General features: G+C 43.5%; 1 long non-coding RNA gene across 1 annotated transcript in view; it reads left to right on the top strand.

The window, feature by feature from the left end:
- The window catches only part of LOC128315321 (uncharacterized), a 35,366-nt gene extending 17,101 nt beyond the window's left edge, over nt 1–18,265 (top strand). The window contains exons 2-3 of the long non-coding RNA XR_008298041.1: nt 7,480–7,671; nt 18,114–18,265. This is a non-coding gene — a long non-coding RNA (uncharacterized LOC128315321). The remainder of the gene's footprint in view (nt 1–7,479; nt 7,672–18,113) is intronic.
- The last annotated feature ends 278 nt before the right edge of the window (nt 18,266–18,543 follow it).

Genomic DNA, 18,543 nt, shown 5'->3' with positions numbered 1-18,543 from the left:
GATTCGGGTCCCCGTCTAGAAAAACTCCGCACATACTCAATGAGGAGCAGATAAGGTCTTTGAAATGTGTCTACAGCTGCATCGCTTCATGGAGTTGTCTCCCATTCACTGACAGGAGGTCAAGAGAAGGGACCCATGTGCCTGCCTAACACAGGTGCGTGGAGGAGAGGCCTCACTGGCCCCTTCTGCCTGGGAATGGGGGAGAGTGTGGCGGTGCTCACTCATGGTCTAAGACCCGCTGAGCACGCAAGGCATCTCCTGCTCTGTTCCTGACTACCTCCCCTGCCACATTCCCCATCATTTGCCTTCATTTCAGCCCCAGTAAGTTACTGTGCTTCCCTAAATCTCCTCAGCTACTCTATGCCTTTGTGTCGTAGTCTTTGCTCTCCCTTCTACCTGACATTCTCTTCCTGTCCCTTATTGGACTGATGCATCCCTTGAGGTTCACTTGACTTGCCGCCTCCTGTGGGAAGCATTTCCTATTTCATCAATGCCATTAGTCATTTTTCCTTTATCTACTGATGTGCCCAACACTTCTTGCTACTTAACAAAATTCAACAAATCTTTCCGAAATACTAACTGTGAGCCAGGTGTTGTGATCCCCAGAGTGAATACTGGCGAAGAGAGCAAATAGGGTTCTGCCTCAAGGGGCCCCATTCCAGGTACTATTTCGGCATGACAAATCTCCCCCAAACTTAGCAGTGTAGAGCAACCAACCATCTTATCTCATGTGGCTTCTGTGGTCAGGAATTCAGGAAAGGCTCCAGCTGGGTACTTTTAGCTTGGGGTCCTCGTGGAGTTGCGGTTAAATGGTGACTGCAGCTGGAACAACAGTGGAGGGCAGAGTGTGGGGACACACGTCAGTTTGCCAAGCATCTGTCTCCTTTAATGTGGGCTCAGAGCCTCTCCGTATGGTCTCTCTGCATGGGCCAGTTTCCTCTCAGCATGCCATCCTCAGGGCAGTCCGACTGCTTGCATGGCATCTGAAGACCCCCAGAGTGAGTATTCCAGAAGGCAAGGCAGAGGTTACATTGCCTTTTGGGACTTAGCTTCAGAAATTGCACAGTCACGTTTCTTGCATTGTCTCAGTTAGAAGGGAATCACCAGCCTGATCAGATTTAACAACGGGGGAATTAGGCTCTACCTCTTGATGGGAGAATAAAAGGTTCTAGAAGAGCATGTGACACAGGAGAAGTCATTACAATCAGTTTTGGAAAATAAAGACTGCCATGGTTTCCTCTAGTACTTGCCAAACTTTAATGCAAGCCCACCTCCCTCTCTAGACCATAAGCTTGTTGAAGGCATGAATTAGGTCTTCTTATTTATTCTTAGAACTCAGCACAACATCTGGAAGAGAGAAGTCACTCAGTATATATATGGAATTAATCAATGAGTTCTCCATTTTTTTCTCCTCCAGGTTCAGAGAATCCTGAATTCTATAAACAGAAATTATTATCTATTATTTTAATTAAGATAATGAATACTTATGCAAGGGTTATTTAGTTTCTCAAAATAACAAATTTTCTAAGTATCCAGTAGGCTTTTTTTTTTTTTTTTTTTTTTTTTTAGCTATCAAAGTCAAATTTCTAAAAGTTGCATAGAAACTTGACATGGACACAAAATTGATTTTTTTTCACATAGTCCTTCTAAGTACTTTGGTTCCTCATGCTGAAACATCTCCACCTTGAGGACTCTGCCTGCCAGATGAAAACTGGCAGCATCCTTTGTTTTTGTTTTGTTTTGTTTTTAAGTTTATTTATTTATTTTGAGAATCAGAGAGTGTGAGTGGGGGGAGGGGTAGAGAGAGGGAGAAAGAATTCCAAACAAGCTCTGTGCTGTGAGCACAGAGCCCGACGTGGGGCTCGATCCCACAAACCGTGAGATCATGACCCACGCCGAAATCAAGAGTTGGATGCTTAACCAACTGAGCCACCCAGGCGCCTCATATCAGCATCCTTTGAAGGGTTAAAATTTTAATAGAACCTAGGCTTCCCCAGGGCGATGTGGGTCTAGATGCTCTGCTGTATTGAAACCCCAGACTTGACTTTCCCCAGGATCACATAGCTCCTTACCTTGGAAGCCACAAGACTCTTCCACTTCTCTCTGAATGGCACCCTAGCAACCAGCACACCCTGAAGATTTGCTGGAGCTGCTTCACTAGAGAACAAATCTGAGATGTCCCTAAACACAGTTTGCAGTCGTAATTAGACTGAAGGGCACTGGCCAGTGCATTGTGGCATATGTCCGTTTCGCTCAGCTCCTTCCACACATGCAGGACGCTGGGTGAAGACTCCTCCCACCTCATTTCGAAAAAATTTTAGGCAGGATGAAGCAGGACCAATACCAGATGCTTGTGTGGTGACACAGAAAATAGGAGCCATTTGCCAAGCTTCCTTAGGTAGCTTTTTTGTTTCCTTGTCCCATTCATGTCTTGTTTACGGTACTCAGTTGACTTGTATTTATGATCGTATATTATATGTATATTATTATGACCATGAACAGTTACCTTAGTTATAAACATTGATGATAGCTTCTATTATTTCTATTATTAAGGTCTTATCCTAAACACTTTACCCACCTCAGCTGATGCTGAAACTCTGCTATGTTAATACTCTCTTCCCCATGTGGGGGGTTCGGAGAGATTAAAATTTTACCCAAGGTAACAGAAGCAGCAGAGCGGGGTTCGAACACTCTCGTGCCTGATTCCAGTGTTTTTAAGAGCCTGGAGCTTTTCTCTGACTCGAGAGGTAATCGTAAGGAGCGGACGAAGTTCCGACAGTACTTGTATGTGCAACCTCTGTCCCCACAGGCTCTACTCTGGCCACCAGCTCCCCCTCAGGGCTTCTCTGCCTCTATGACAGTCTTGTTGCCTAGAAGAGGGTGTTGAGGTGGCTCCCCCTTGTGAGCCCAGCTGTTACTGCTGTGGAGGTTGGCAGCTGCAGGTGGCCCAGCTGGTATGTGGTCCCTTGGCCATTTCTTGGGGGTCCTGAGGAGGGGAGGTGCAGCATTGTCGGCCGTAAGGAGCGCGAGGTTTTGAGAGAGAGGACTGTGCCGTGAGTCTTCGTTCGTCTGTCTGCTGATTGCACGATCCTGGGCAAACCTGACCCTCGGTTTGCTCAATTGAAACAGAACTTAATGATACCTGTCTTGCCTTCCTCTCTGGTCACTGTGGGAATCAAATGACTTAACCTTGGGGGAGATTGCTCCATGAAGTGTAAAATTTGACAAAATGTTGGTCATTTTTATCAGGGATGATCAGCAGGGTTGGTGTCCCTCAGGGACAAGACTGCCACATAGGAAGGGGATTGCACGATGGAGGAGGGGTAGATCGGTTCCTGAAGACTGCAGCTGCTGGGAAAGATTTTTGAGATGTGCTATTTGGTTGCAGTCGTTACTGTTGGGACAGGGCAGGATAGTGAGGCTGGACTGATACACCAGGGATGAAAAAGCAAAGCTATTAAGACAGTAAAATCTTGCCAATTGTATATGAGAATGAAAAAAAAAAAACATCTTTGCCAAAGTACATGTCAGGCCTTCATTTATTCCTTCAACAAAATGTTTTTGGATGCCTGCTCTGTGCATAGCCCACGAGTTACTAGAACGGAATATTTAGATACCTGTTGACATAAAATTAATTTGATTAACTATAGAAATAAAGTGTTTAGATGGATACTTAGAAAATTAAGATAAATACAGGATTTTACTTTAAGTTTGCTGACTTCACAAGTTCCCAAGACATTCTGTTTCTTGCATTTGTGCACCACGCGGAGGACGGTTCAGAGGAGGAAGCATGATGTGGCAGGGTAAAGTTGTTTGTGGTGTCTGTCGTTTGTTTGTCGGTTATGCCCTGGCTCTTGACCTTGGCACTTCTCCTCCTCAAACTTCAATTTTCCTATCTGAACAGTGCGGGTGATGATACTTTGTGGCCATCAGGGGACCGGATGGGACTTCCGTACCATGTTTGGTAAGCGATGAGCAGTCAACAAATGTTAACGTCCTTTCTTGTGAAGGCTGGTGGCTTCTCATGGTATCATAATCAATGCCTTGACCATAATCAATGCCATTTGATTCTTCTCTCTTCTTGGAGTTCCCGACACCCTTGTCCTCATTGGCCCCCCTGGGGTGGTAACCATGAGGCTGACTTCCCTTTTGAGCAGGAGCCATTGACGACAGTGTGCCCTTCCCTTGTGACTGCTCAGAACTTAGGTACAAATTCAGTACTGGTTTCTACCGCATGGGGAGTTTCATTCTGCAATCTTAGATGGGTCTGTGACACCTAAAGGCCAGTGTGCCCGAAAGACTCATCAGATCTGTTCTCCTCTTGGAGAGAAAGCTCCTGTTTCAGACAAAGCCCAAAGCCCAGGAACCCTCCACATTTCTGAGTCAGGGCTTCTGTGGTGTATAAGCCAGAGGCGCTTTCTTCTGTCCGCCTGCCTGTCATGTCTTTGTAGCTTCGAGAGCTTTTCACCTGGCATCTCACTGATTTTTATGAACAAGGTAGTGATCTAGCTGCATCATCTGTCACCTACTGATCCCAGGATTTAAGCCATGAGTATGGCTGGCTGTAAAAATATCTGCTTTCCCTGTATTAGGGTAGGCTAACTGCCATAGCACACAATCCCCGGATTTGGGTGGCTTGGCACAATTGTTTGTCTTGCTAATGGAAAGTCCAGTTGGGTGTTCCTGGACAGCAAGCAGCCTTCCAAGTGGTCATATTGGGATCCAGTCCTGTGGTTTTGTCTGTAGGGTATATGGCTGTGTCCTTAGGGCCCTACCCATGTCCTTTTGGCCCCTTCTATTTCCTTGTCTGCCAATTCAACTTCGAGTTGCCACAACCACCACCTGAACCTATTTCCAGAGGCTCTCTCTGGCCCCCCCGAGCTTGCTCTGCCCATATGTGTCAAAGTACCAGAAGTGTCCCCAAACTAATTCGTATTCCTCAAACAATGACTTATGAGGATTAGTATATAAATACCCCAGCTCCCTTGATCCTTAGGTGGGATAACTCTGGGGAGAGAAGGGGAAGAGCCCTATGCTGTTTACCATAGGATTAAGCTGCCTCGTCCACAGGGGTAACTTGTAAGATAGCATACTTTTTTTATTGGCTTTCTTCTTTCCCTACTTCCTCTCTCCACTCCTCTCTTGATGTTTCCTGAGATCACCTTCCAAATTAACTACTTTCTGGAATGATCAAGTGAACTTTATTGGCTCAGGTAACTAAAAGGCACATGGTTAGAACTGGTTTCAGACATGACTGGATTCAGGGTTCAAACAACGTCTATTGTATATGGTTTCTCTCATCTTTGCTCTCTGCCTTCTGATATACTGGCTTTCTTCTCAATATCCAAGTTGTAGGAAAATGGCTTCAGTGGCTTCAAGCTGAATGTTTTCTCCCTTTTAAGTTGAAAGAGGAAGAGGATAAAACATTTTTCCAAGTTGAAAAGAAGGAGAAGGAGAAGGAGAAGGAGAAGGAGAAGAAGAAGAAGAAGAAGAAGAAGAAGAAGAAGAAGAAGAAGAAGAAGAAGAAGAATCTGATTCTTTCCCATTGGTTCTGATTGCTTGATGTGCCCACCCGCGAACCAATCACAGTGGAAGTGATTGTAATGTGTGATTGGCTTAACCCGGTCACATGCCGGCAGGCTAGTAGACTGCCCTACATAACCTCATGGGCTGATGTGAGGGAGATGCGATCATCCCAAAAAAGTAGGCTGTTGCTGGCAGGTGGGATGGATGCTAGAGGGGCAGAGAGCACATGTCTCTGAAAATCCCTTTTTCCTCTGACAGTCTCTGGTTTCTAACTATGGTCTGTGCTTTTGCTAAAATGTTTCAGCGAGGTTTAAACGGGGGATAATGTGGACGGTGTATTGGCTTTGGAATCAGGAGTCCTGGGTTCTTGTCCTCCCGCACCAGCTGTAACTGAGTGAGTTCCTTCTCTTCTCAGATCCTCAGAAGGGGAGGATCTATAAAATGAGACATTTGGATACAATCTCTTCTAAGACCTTTCCCAGTTCGAACATGCCATGATTCTCTGATGCCCCTATTGTTCAGTCAAATGCCCATCTAGAAGGGAGAGGCAGCCAAACAGTTTCCCAACTGGAACCAAAACTTTAGAAATGTAAGATGTTCATGTAAATTCCTTTCTGTATACTGTATGCTTTCTTGTATTTAACAGAACACCAAAGGGTTATACTTTAACGTTTTCACTGCCCTCCTGGTTAATCTCGCAATGAAATTATCCTGTGGCATTTGGGACCATGTCCCGTATTTCCATAACAACAGACTGGATAAGCCTTAGATACAGAAAAGTAATTATTGTTAATATAAAAGCTACTGGAAACCCATTCTTCTGAACACTTTGCCCTTCCTTTAAAAAAGTATTTTCTTGAGAACAGTTTAATCCATCTGATCATGATTTAGTTTCTATTGACTCATCATTTTTCCTCAGCAGAAGTGATTTAACTTCCAAAAAGTATTTAAGAAGTAACTTCGACATTCTTTTTTGCCAGCAAATAGAAAATCACTTTTATTTATTTATTTTTTTTAACCCTAGAACAAATGGATTTTAAACTTAAGTTTCTAGCCCAAAGCTATGAATGCTTGGGCTTTGGTCTTGGGTTTGAACAGAGCAAAAGGTCTTCTTAACTTGGCTCAGAAAGTAGGCAAAGGTAATTAATTTCCACCTGGCATGCCCCAGTACTGTTAACAGTTATTTATGTGGTATCTGTTCTGATGGGTGGGTTCTCCCACCATATTTAGAACATCATCGCTCGGGAACTTGGCCGTCTTCGTACTTGGAAAACCTCGTGGTGTTTCCTTCTTTATCATGTCTGGATGCAGCGTGGCCCTTGTTGGCAGAGACCTCTCCTGCCACTCTCGCCGGTTATGTAGGAGCAAGAACTCCATACGCCCTTGCCTACTTAGCTCTGCTCAGGAAATGAACATGTGAAGGTCACTGGGAAACATGGTGGCGAAGAGACTGGGGAAAGAGAACTAAGCTGAGGCACAGAGGTCTAGGATCTGGCCTTGCTCTGATAGTATCTGACTGTCGGATCCTGTGCAAGCCACTGACCCCATTGATGCCTTAGCGTCAATGCGCTCACAGAACAGCTGTAAATGAGAGCATTGGGCCACATCAGTGGTCCTCAGCCTCTGTATGGAGAATTAGCCCCAAGTGGTTATTAGTATGGTAGACGCACATTTCAGTACTTCCGCGTGGATCTGCAAGACATTGTTTTGTTCCTCCAAGTGAATTTTTTGGACAGAATTTATTTGCTAAACATGACTACAACGATGTTTCTGGTTCCATATACAGTACCAGGACTTACTCTTCCTCCATCAAGAGGTGGAGTCTCTGTCTCCTCCTGGCGGCACGAGGCAGACTTTTGTGACTGTCTCAGCTTTCTGAGTGACTTCTGAGCCCCAGTCCTCAAAGCGGAACACCTTCTGCCTGGCTCTCTCACTCCGGTTTCTGTGCTGCAGAGACCACGTGGAGACAGAGAGGTCCCAGGAGCCCCAGCCCTGCCAGCTGCCAGCTGTTGGAGTCCTGCAGCCTGGGCACCAGTCGCACGAGTGAGCCAGCCTTCTGATGACTCCAGCTCTAGCCATTATCTGCCTGCAACTACATGACAGATACAAATGCCAACCACCTTGCTGAGGCCAGCAAACTCCCAGGTGGGTATGGGGTAAAAGCGAGATCATTGGTGTTGCTTCAAGCCACTAGTTTGGGGTGGCTTTTTAGGCAGAATGTACGACTGAACAATGGCTACCAAGTTCCCGTCCCACTGGGTGATAGGAATAGGGCTCAGCCATTTCACCCATGCTATTCTTTCCATGGAATTGTCTGAGTTGGGAGGCATTATGTTGTCATGCTCTCAGGGGGTTATCTGGTCATGCTGCCCTTGAGGTCGCCATCTACATAGTCTGTGTCCACTGGGGTTCCTTGTTCCTGCCTAGTCTGCACTGGTCACTTTGTTCTTTCCTTCTTCGTGAACATAAGAGCTCTCTAGTCTATTAACTTTTGAAACCGTATCTGTGCTACACTCAGGCTCAGGGGACACATTTAACCACTTCACTTAGGACTTCTGGAAACTCCATAGCACCGTGCCTCTTGAGTGCAGAAGGTCATTTTCTCTGTTCCTGCCATGCAGTGTGGCACAAGAGTGTCTGCGTGACTCTTCCAGATGGGCTCCGAAGCCAGTATTTTTCAGATTTTCAGGTTGCATCCCCTGGATGAGTCCTTAAATCAATCCAGTAGCTTGTAACCAGCATTAAAACGAATTTTAAAAGGGCAGAATAGAATTGAAAGGAATCTATCAGAGTAGTTAAGGGAGCTATGATGGTTAGTTTTGTATGTCACCTTAGCTAGACCACGGTGCCAAGACACCTGGTCAGTAATGGATGTTGCTGTGAAGGTAGTTTTAGATGAGATTATCACTCAAATAATTAGACTTTGAGCAAAGCAGATTACCCCCCACCCCCTAACTGGTGGGCCTTATCCAATCAGTTGAAGACCTTCAGAAGAAGACTGACTTCCTCTGAAGAAGAGGGAATCCTGCCAGCAGACAGTTTTTGGATTCAAACTGCAATGTCAACTGGGCCTACCCTGCAGATCTGATATACACACACACACACACACACACACACACACACACACTCTATTAGTTCCATTTCTCTGGAGCACCTTGACCAATACAGTAGCTGTTCTTTCATGAATTTGTGCTTTTAATTATATATATATATATATGTTCAGTATATATATATGTTCAATGTATATATATATATATGTTCAGTATATATATTTGTATATATATATAGGGTATATTTTCAGTGTGTATATATATATGTATATATACTGTGTGTGTGTATAATTATGTGTATGTATGTATGTGTATAAATACATGTATATACACATACATACATACACATACTGAATTGTTGCCTAATACATGTTTCTTACTATGAATCACGGTAAAAATGTTTGGCAGATACCATCTCTGAGGCATATTCTCAGACATTTCTTTTCTCTTCTTTTCATGGTGGGATCTGGTCATCTTGTTAGACTCTTCCCAGGGCTGTTCGCTCTTCAAACATCTCCAGGTTTGGTTTTATTTCGTTTTCTTTTCTTTTCTTTTCTTTTCTTTTCTTTTCTTTTCTTTTCTTTTCTTTTCTTTTCTTTTTCTTTTTCTTTTTCTTTTTCTTTTCTTTTCTTTCTCCTTTCCTTTTCCTTTTCCTTTCTACCATCCCCTCACTCCCTTTCCAGATTTCAGCTGGCAGGGACATGATAGGGATCCAGGTGGTGGAAGGGGGATTAAGACACAGGATTCCTTGTCTGGTTCATCCCTTCTTCTGACATTACCTCCCCCCAACCCCTCTCTCTCTCCTCATTCCTTATGTCTTGAGGAACCTTTTCAAACTGAGTATGATTGGTTTCCCACAAGTTGTTGGCAGAGTGCCTGGGACAAAGGACTTTTCCCCTTGAGCTTCAGGTTTTATCATCTGTATCATGGGGAAACGAGTGTATACCTCATGCTATTATGGTACAACTGAACGGAAAAGAACATGGTCTGACACATCTCATATATTCATTGTAACTCAGTTACCCTTTCTTCCTCACCCACGACATAAGTTGATGTGTTGGTGTCCTCTCAAGACAGATTCTTCTGGGTGGGAACCCCATCTGATTCTTTCACTTCTATAGCACATAACAGGTACTCAGTATTATTGAACTAAAAGTCCCGGTCCAAATATCCAGGACTTCCTTGGCCTTTTGACTCTTGTTTGTTGATTGAGGAACTCTGATCCTGCCAGATCAGGGATTGTGCTAACCTCCCGTGGATAAAATACACACAGACCGACTGTGTCTGATGTTAAACACGTATCACACAGATAATACCAAGTGAAAACACCACCCAATTGGAAGTGACTCTTAGTTCACCTGGAATGCCTCTCTGTTAGGGCCCTCTCTTCCAAGACTGCTAGAAGGACAGAGGAGAATGAAACAGGAAGCAGATGTTACAGGAATCTCCTTGACATCGAGCAGGAGCCTTGATTGTCCCCAGTGGATACTTGCACATCGTGAGGGGGGCAATATTTCTAGTAACTGCATACAAATTCAGCAAGGGTTCTCTCTAGGTATTAAAATAAAAGCCTTATTCTTTTCCAGTTTAGTTGGGAGTCATAATTCAGACCGATAGATGAAGGCTGGTTGCCTGAAGACAGCTGACCTCTCAAGTCCTCTTAGCAGACCCACACCAAAGTGGGCTCTGTGTACATAATGACATGGGGAGAAAATAATACCTTTCTGCCTGTTGCTGGTTGGCACCGGCCCTTCTCTCCTGGGAAGGCTTGTTTCTGCCTATTTAAACTATAAAGTGGTCAGTCATGAATGCTATCTAAATTTGCGTTCAATGCTGACCACATTGCCAGTGTTCAATAAATGAAACATAACATTCCATTTTGGAGCATTGGTCTGTGACCTAGAACTCAAGTAGTCACTGCCTTTGCTGCTTTCACCGTCCGACTGCCATTCACAATAAAAAAGTGAAATAATTAACATAATAATCCCGTTCAAAATTATACCCATTGGCTTAAATAGCTTTGCCATATTTAGAAATGCTTTGGGTAAATGCAGTTATTTAATAGTTTAAAGCTAGTTTCATTTGGATAATAGAGCATTGTTCAACGATGAAATGACTAAGTACCCTTTTCACGTGCCCTGCGAGAAATACAATAAATAGAATGTTGTGCTTATATGGTGTCAGTTTTCCTGAGCTGTCAGTTCAAAGCAAGCTACGTGCATTTCATTAATCTCAGCATCCCTGGGTTGACACGATAATCCTGCTTTCTGGAGTAGTGCCCTCTGTTTTTCTCCATTGACCTTTTCTCCTCATTCCTGACTGTCCTCTAGCCCCCCACTTGCCACAACTAACTTTCCTGCTTTTTCTCTACTCACTTTCCTCCTATCTTCCTTTGTCGTTTTCTTTTTGGAACAGCCACCTCCTTTGTTATGTTTTTAAATGTTTATTTACTTTTGAGAGAGACAGACAGAGTGTGTGTGGGGGAGGGGCAGAGAGAGGGAGACACAGAATCTGAAGCAGGCTCCAGGCTCTGAGCTGTCAGCACAGAGCCCGACGCGGGGCTCGAACTCAAGAACTGTGAGAACATGACCTGAGCCGAAGTCCGACTTTTTTTTTTTTTTTAATTTATTTTTTTCATTTTTTTCATTTTTTTTTTTTAGTTTTTAAAATTTACATCCAAATTAGTTAGCATAGAGTGCAACAATGATTTCAGAAGTAGATTCCTTAGTGCCCCTTACCCATTTATCCCACCCCCCCCCACAACCCCTCCAGTAACCCTCTGTTTGTTCTCCATGTTTAAGAGTCTCTTCTGTTTTGTCTCCCTCCCTGTTTTTATATTATGTTTGTTTCCCTTCCCTTATGTTCATCTGTTTTGTCTCTTAAAGTCCTTATATGAGTGAAGTCATATGATTTTTGTCTTTCTCTGACTAATTTCACTTAGCATAATACCCTCCAGTTCCATCCATGTAGTTGCAAATGGCAAGATTTCATTCTTTTTGATTGCCGAGTAGTACTCCATTGTATATATATATACCACACCTTCTTTGTCCATTCATCCATCGATGGGCATTTGGGCTCTTTCCATACTTTGGCTATTGTTGATAGTGCTGCTATAAACATGGGGGTGCATGTGTCCCTTTGAAACAGCACACCTGTATCCCTTGGATAAATGCCTAGTAGTACAATTGCTGGGTTGTTGGGTAGTTCTATTTTTAATTTTTTGAGGAACCTCCATATTGTTTTCCAGAGTAGCTACACCAGCTTGCATTCCCACCAACAATGCAAAACAGATCCTCTTTCTCCAAATCCTCACCAACATCTGTTGTTGCCTGAGTTGTTAATGTTAGCCATTCTGCCGAAGTCAGACTCCTGACTGAGCCACCCAGGCACCCCAGCCGCCTCCTTTAATAGGGTTTGACTTACTGGGCATGTCCCATGCCAGCACCTCAGCTGAGGACTACCAGGGAACTAGGCATTGGTTTCTGGTTATCAGCTTTCATAGCTATGCTACCCATTGGAATGTATAAATCATATATAGGTCAGGTAAGGAAGAAGGTCCCATCGGTGTTGCTTGTTATAGAAAAAGGAAGTTTAGCATAAGAACCTAAACATATACTAGTACATATGTTTATAGCAAAAAAAAAATGATCATTGCAATACACAAAGAGATTTGGTCCCATCGGTGTTGCTTGTTATAGAAAAAGGAAGTTTAGCATAAGAACCTAAACATATACTAGTACATATGTTTATAGCAAAAAAAAAAAAATGATCATTACAATACACAAAGAGATTTAAAGAAACACAGCCCTGGATACAGGCTGACATGGTCTTTCCAAAAACCCACTGGGATTTATCCCTTCCCAACCTACCTTTGATTGTGTTTTCGAAGTTTGCCATAATCTTTCTCCAGTGCTCTTTGCAAGGTTCACGCTCCATCCCTGTGCCATCATGGCTTCTGAAGGATTGTCCACAGTCAAAAGACCTGTTCGGTTATGAGGATTTGCCATTTGGGCTCTATTCCTCATGTTTCTGCTGTTTTCTTGTGACTTCTGGGCACCAGATCCCCTTCCCTCCATTATTTTGCTTTATCAGAGGGATGCTTTTTCAATCCCTCCTTGAGCTGTAGTCGCTACTCACTGCCTACAAAGGTGTTTGGCCTTCACAGGAGCCTCTTGCCAAAGTTTCATATTTCTGAGACCAAATTCTGCCACTCTGCTCTGCTTGTCCCTTGTACATGTGTACATGGGTCCGCATGTCCACATGTATGTATATTCCCATATCACATTTTTAGCATGCACATACACAACTTTGTATTTTTCCCCAGGAGGGAGACTGTTCCCCCCCCATCAGCATCAACATACTGAGGCACTGGCTTTGTTTTTAAAATGGTCTAGTATAGAAGGGCTAATGTCCATCCATTTCAAAGAACAGCAAACACATCTGCTTCCTTCCTCAAATTTCTTAAAGGGGCACTGCTCCCAAGCATTAAAACAAAACAAAAACCAGTTACGTTGGGGTTTCCTATCACACATTTTTAAAAAGAACAAAAGAGGGGCCCCTGGGTGGCTCAGTCGGTTAAATGTCCGACTTGGGCTCAGGTCATGATCTCACGGTCTGTGAGTTCGAGCCCCGCGTCGGGCTCTGTGCTGACAGTTCGGAGCCTGGAGCCCGTTTCAGAGTCTGTGGTCTCCTCTCTCTCTGACCTTCCCCCAGTCATGCTCTGTCTCTCTCTGTCTCAAAAATAAATAAACGTTAAAAAAATTTTTTTTTAAAAAAAAGAACAAAAAAATATATATTGAGCTACGTCATGGGAATACAAAATATTGGCTTACAAATTTGTGAATCTTTCTTCTCCCTTCCTCTACCATCCATGAAGATACTGTGGTGGGGTTTCCTCAGTCGTACGGAATCCCATGTATTTGTTAGGATGTCTTTGTTTACAAGGAGGAGATATCTGATTCACACGGGCTTGAACACGATTTGTTATCTCCCATTTCTGGAGCTCTGTGGGTAAGCTGGGCTCCAGGGTAGGACACTCAGGGCTCCAGCACCATCCCTCTGGGATCTTCTCTGCCCTGTTGCAGACCGACTCTCACTGTTACAAGGTGGTTATCAATAGTGACAGTGGCAATTGCTTCTTTGGTGAAGGGTGAAGGTGAGGTGAAAGTTCTACTTATAGCACCACAGAGGTGAGGCAAAAAGAAATACCAGGTGGTGGAGAGGCTAAGAGGACTGGCCCAATAAAGTCCTGGGCCAGAGAGGGGATGGGAAGGGAGAGAAGGGAGGCAGCACAGACTGAGTTAGAAAGAGAATTTCCTGGACTTAGAATGGAAGAGGAAGGGCACTTTTGGGCGTCAGCCACGCATGTGTAAGATATTGACAGCAAGAGAAATGGGAAGGAAAATCTGAAAGAAGTTTAGCTCTGTCATAAATATACACTCCTTGGTGTTTTCATGAATGACTGTAAATTAAGATTTACATGGGTTTTCAGGTATTTTGGTTGCTGGAGGACGACAGATTCTAAGGGTTGGTGTGCTCAGCACTTCTTTGGTCATTCTCTATTAGAGAAAGGTGAATCATATGATTTGTCATCCAAACAGGGACATTGGAGGCTAAAAGGGGACCCTAGTAATGATTATGCTGCTACTGCCTGTGTAAACCAGGACTACCCCAGGGAAAATAAGATTCATGCCAATATTTGATACAAAATTTTAGTTAGAAATGCTGCGATAAAAATGGAAAGTGAGGTACGCAAGCACCTAGCCTCACTTGCAGCTATGGTGGTCAGGCTTCAGAGTTGTGATCTATGATTTGGTGGCAGGAATTCCTGAGGAGGACTTACCTTCCTTGCTAAATTGACACTAGGGAGAACAATGGCTCTGTCCCCCTCCTCCTGCTTGGACTACATGCATCTGAAGATGCATCAGCCATTGTGCGAGAATTAGGGTGGAAGCCGGTGGCCAGGTTGGTGAAGAAAAAGATGGAGGGAACTGGGATAGTGATGATTTCATGGGCCTGCTGCACAGGCCCGGTCTGCTCACCTCCAGACTTCTTATATCAGGAAAAAAAATAACCCTAACTTGTTTAGGTGAATCTAATAGGATTTCTGTACCTCAGACTCAAGTACAAATTCTGCTGATATGTGGATTTTTTTTTTTAATGTTAGCTTGTATTAAGATGGAGCCATAGGGGCGCCTGGCTGGCTCAGTCAGTAGAGCACGTGACTCTAGATCTCAGGGTCATGAGTTCGAGCCCCACATTGGGTGCAGAGATTACTAAAATTAAATCTTAAAAAGAGACATAGAGCCATAATGTAAGTATGCTTATATGGCAAACACATTAATTCCTTTTCTGTAGTAAATAAACTACATTGGTTGAGAAGACATTCTAAGTATTTTTTTGGTAGTGTTTTATTAAATCATAGACATTTTCAAACACACACATAAATACACAGAATAGTAGAATAAACCCTGATATGCCCATAACCAAACTTCAGTAATTATTGTTTTATTATTATTGTGGGTTTGTTTCTGTGTTAAGCAAATTAACATTCTATTGAAGGATACATATTACAAATGGGGTAATACCCTCTCTTATGTACAACTGGAGAGACAGAAAGAGAATTTGTACATAATTTGCTACGGTAACAAGGAACCATCATCAGAAGTGAGCATTTGATTCACAGATTATTGACTCTAGGTAATGCTGGGCCATGTGAAATCTTGGCTAAAAACCAAACATTTTCACAGGATTTGTCCCAGCAAGGAGAAAGTAAGGCATAGACTGAAAAGACCAGAGGTCATTACTAGTCATGTGAGCTTAGACACCTTACTTAATCCCTCCAGGTCTCAGATTATTTACCTGTAGAATGGAGATAATATTCACCTCACAGGGCACTTGTGAGAGTTAAATAAGGTAATAATCGTAAAGTTGTTTATGTAGTAGTTGGTACTTAGTAAATGTTCAGTGGCTGATCCGTATTGCTGATTAATTGGCATGAGTTTCTTTTTTCTTCTAGGCCAGGGCAGGGGGGTGAGTGGGGATGCTATAGAATGACAGGAAGCATAAAAATGTCTAATTTTATAAGCTTCATAAAATGACACATATAGGAGAGGTTGATAATCAAAGACTCCATTTTCCATACTTGGAGACTTAAGTTGCTTCTACCAAATAGAGAGAAGTTATCACTGTGGATAAAGATGGTTAACTGGTTGCAGGTATATTTGTTCCAGGGTCCAGAGGTGGTTCAGTCAGCTATAGCAGTGAGTGCCTGGGGAGATGCTGAGTTCTCAGATCAGAAAAAAAAAGTTTCATATAATTGGACCCTGAAAATTGAAATTTAGAAATATGTTAAAAGAATCATTTTGGTTTGGGTATTTTCACACAAACTATGAGTCAAAAATTTCCAAATTAAATCTGCCAGAGTTCTTTGGTTATTCAATCTCATGTTTTCAAGAATAAGATATATGTCTCCTATTCATGGTAATAAGGAGAGAAGAAAAAAGAATTTTCACAGGAAGTTCATGTGTGCTCAAACAGCAGACCTTATATTTGTGCCAAGTGCATTTCTTATGGATTGGAAGGGTATCTTAGGTGTGGGTTTCTAGAAACAGAGACTGAGATAGGAGCTTGGCTGTGTGTTGAGGTTGTGCCCTCAGTGGACAAAGAGTAAAAGAAGCAAGAGAAAGAATAAAAGATGATAAGCAAGGATGTGGTCTCATCTGGAGTCTGATCTCTTTGATCCCACAGAGAGCTCTGGAGTGTGAAGTGTCTCACAGAGTTGAGCCCATCTTGAGGCAAGAGGACTGGACTTTTGTACCTACAAGTCAGCCAGTTAATGTTTGTGGGGTGTCCCCAGTTGGGAGAGAAAGGCAAAATCTTTCATGTGGGCTCTCTTTTGTCTGAGGGCAATTCTCCAGAGGAGGGGGTAGCTATGAGCCATTAGCAGCTATCATTCACTGCAGCTGGGGCAGGTGCACTGGTATAATAAAAAAGGGACCAATGGTATCTCTTACAGATAATGCCTTCATTTGAAGTCAGCTATGTTCCTCTTCATGCTGCTTTGACTAAATTTGTTTGGAACAGAGAGTTTAAAGAGGAGGTTCTCTAAATAGGACGTTCATTGTTTCTCAAGTTCAACTAACATACGGACGCTCTCCTAAGAGGGGAAAGTTTTCTTAGTTTCCAACACCGGCTTAAATTGTTTTTAATAACTTTACTTAAATATACATAAACCTAAAAGTTTCAATAAACTTCTTATGCTCCCATTTATTAAAAAGGCATGAAATCATAACAAATTACAAATTAAAATTTAAAAAGCCTAAGACCATTAAGAATCAAAGCAACATAAATTCAGTGTGATGGGTGATGGTGTTTTGCCGAAACTAAGTTCCCATTTCAAGATAAATAGAGACTGTGCATTCCCAGATTGTCTGCCCTGCTCCACACAGCCTATGTTACAAGATGCTGTGTTGAACGACCAACTTCCCACCACTCCTCTGTAATAGAACTTCTGCAAACCCTAATTTGTAGAGGTCATGAGGTTATCTAACCTTCATTGGGCAGGAAGGAATTATTTAGCGTTTACATATAATTGGTCTCTGCTATTGTTCTTAGCTCACAATAATGAAAGGCATTCATCTTGGCACCGCTGTGATGATAAACCAAAATGCAAACACAGGCACTTAAATGCTGTAGCCATCCTCAGGAAGCAAATCATCTGTAACATACACAGTTTCATTGAAATGAAAGTGTAATATTGTTTAATTAAAGTTTTTTGAGAGTGAGAGTGCCCACGTGCATGTGCACGCGAGCACACACACACACACACACACACACAGAAAAGAGTGAGTGGGGGAGGGGCATAGAGAGAGAGGGAGAGAGACAGAATCCCAGGCAGTCTCCTCAATGTCAGCACAGAGCTGTACGCAGGGCTCGATTTCATGGCCCTGAGATCACGACCTGAGCCAAAATCGACAGTTGGATACTTAACTGACTGAACCACGCAGGCACCCCAAAATGAAAGTATAATAATTAGAGTTCATTTAAAATACTCTCGTAGAGCACTGAGAGGCCCCAGAGAATGTGTCTGCACATTCTTTGATAGGAGGCCGTAGCTCTGTCCCACGAAATGGGAACCTGTGCAGGGTGCATTTGCCCATGAGAGGACATTTGGAATACCCAAGAAAGCACCATTTTGACTCCTGCTGGTTGGCGCAAGAGGATGGGCATGAGGAAGGCCCACAGGTTGGAGGGTGAGCCATTGGCAATCTGAAAGGCCACTGAGTGGGTTTTGTGCCCCATATCTCATTACAACACTAATGATTTAATTTAGTAATGTTGACCGTGACTATCAGGTGGTTCTGCATATAGGGGCTACTCCTTATGCTAGGTGAACCTTCTGCCCTTGCCACTGACTGAACACAGCGAAAGCTGCAAGGAGCCCTGGGCTCTGCTTGGGAGGGTGCAGCAAGTGAGTTGGGACTCTGGAGTTAATGGCGCATCTGAGGGATTATGAGCATCGCCATGTTGCTGCAGACTGTCTCTACTGGGAAACTCAGGGACCAGAGTGCCTGCCACTGCCCAGGAAGGTTCCTGACTTCCTCACCTCCCCTTGCTGCCTTACACCAAGCCACATTCCCTTCGGCAACCTGAGCACCACCTGAGCAAAATGCGTAATGAAGACAATGAAAAGGTAGGAGATTATCTGCTGTCATCACTTGCATAGAACCTGTCCCCTAATCCAGGAACAAGCCCTGCACTGAATCAGAGAGCCCAGGGCGAGCCAGGGCGGATTAAGTAGAGTCTTGGGTGGAGGGAAAGCCTTAAAACCCCCTGTTTCGACATAGAGGTCAAAGCAAAAAGGAAAACCAGCTGGGCAGCTGCAGGAGCACAGTGGCTGGTTCGGTCTGCTCCAGATCATCCCCTAATTGAACAGTGGGAAAAAAACATTCAGAGGAGAGACTTG

The sequence above is a fragment of the Acinonyx jubatus genome, chromosome C2 (assembly GCF_027475565.1).
Source record: "Acinonyx jubatus isolate Ajub_Pintada_27869175 chromosome C2, VMU_Ajub_asm_v1.0, whole genome shotgun sequence".
NCBI lineage: Eukaryota > Metazoa > Chordata > Mammalia > Carnivora > Felidae > Acinonyx > Acinonyx jubatus.
This window is presented reverse-complemented; position numbering and strand designations above follow the sequence as displayed.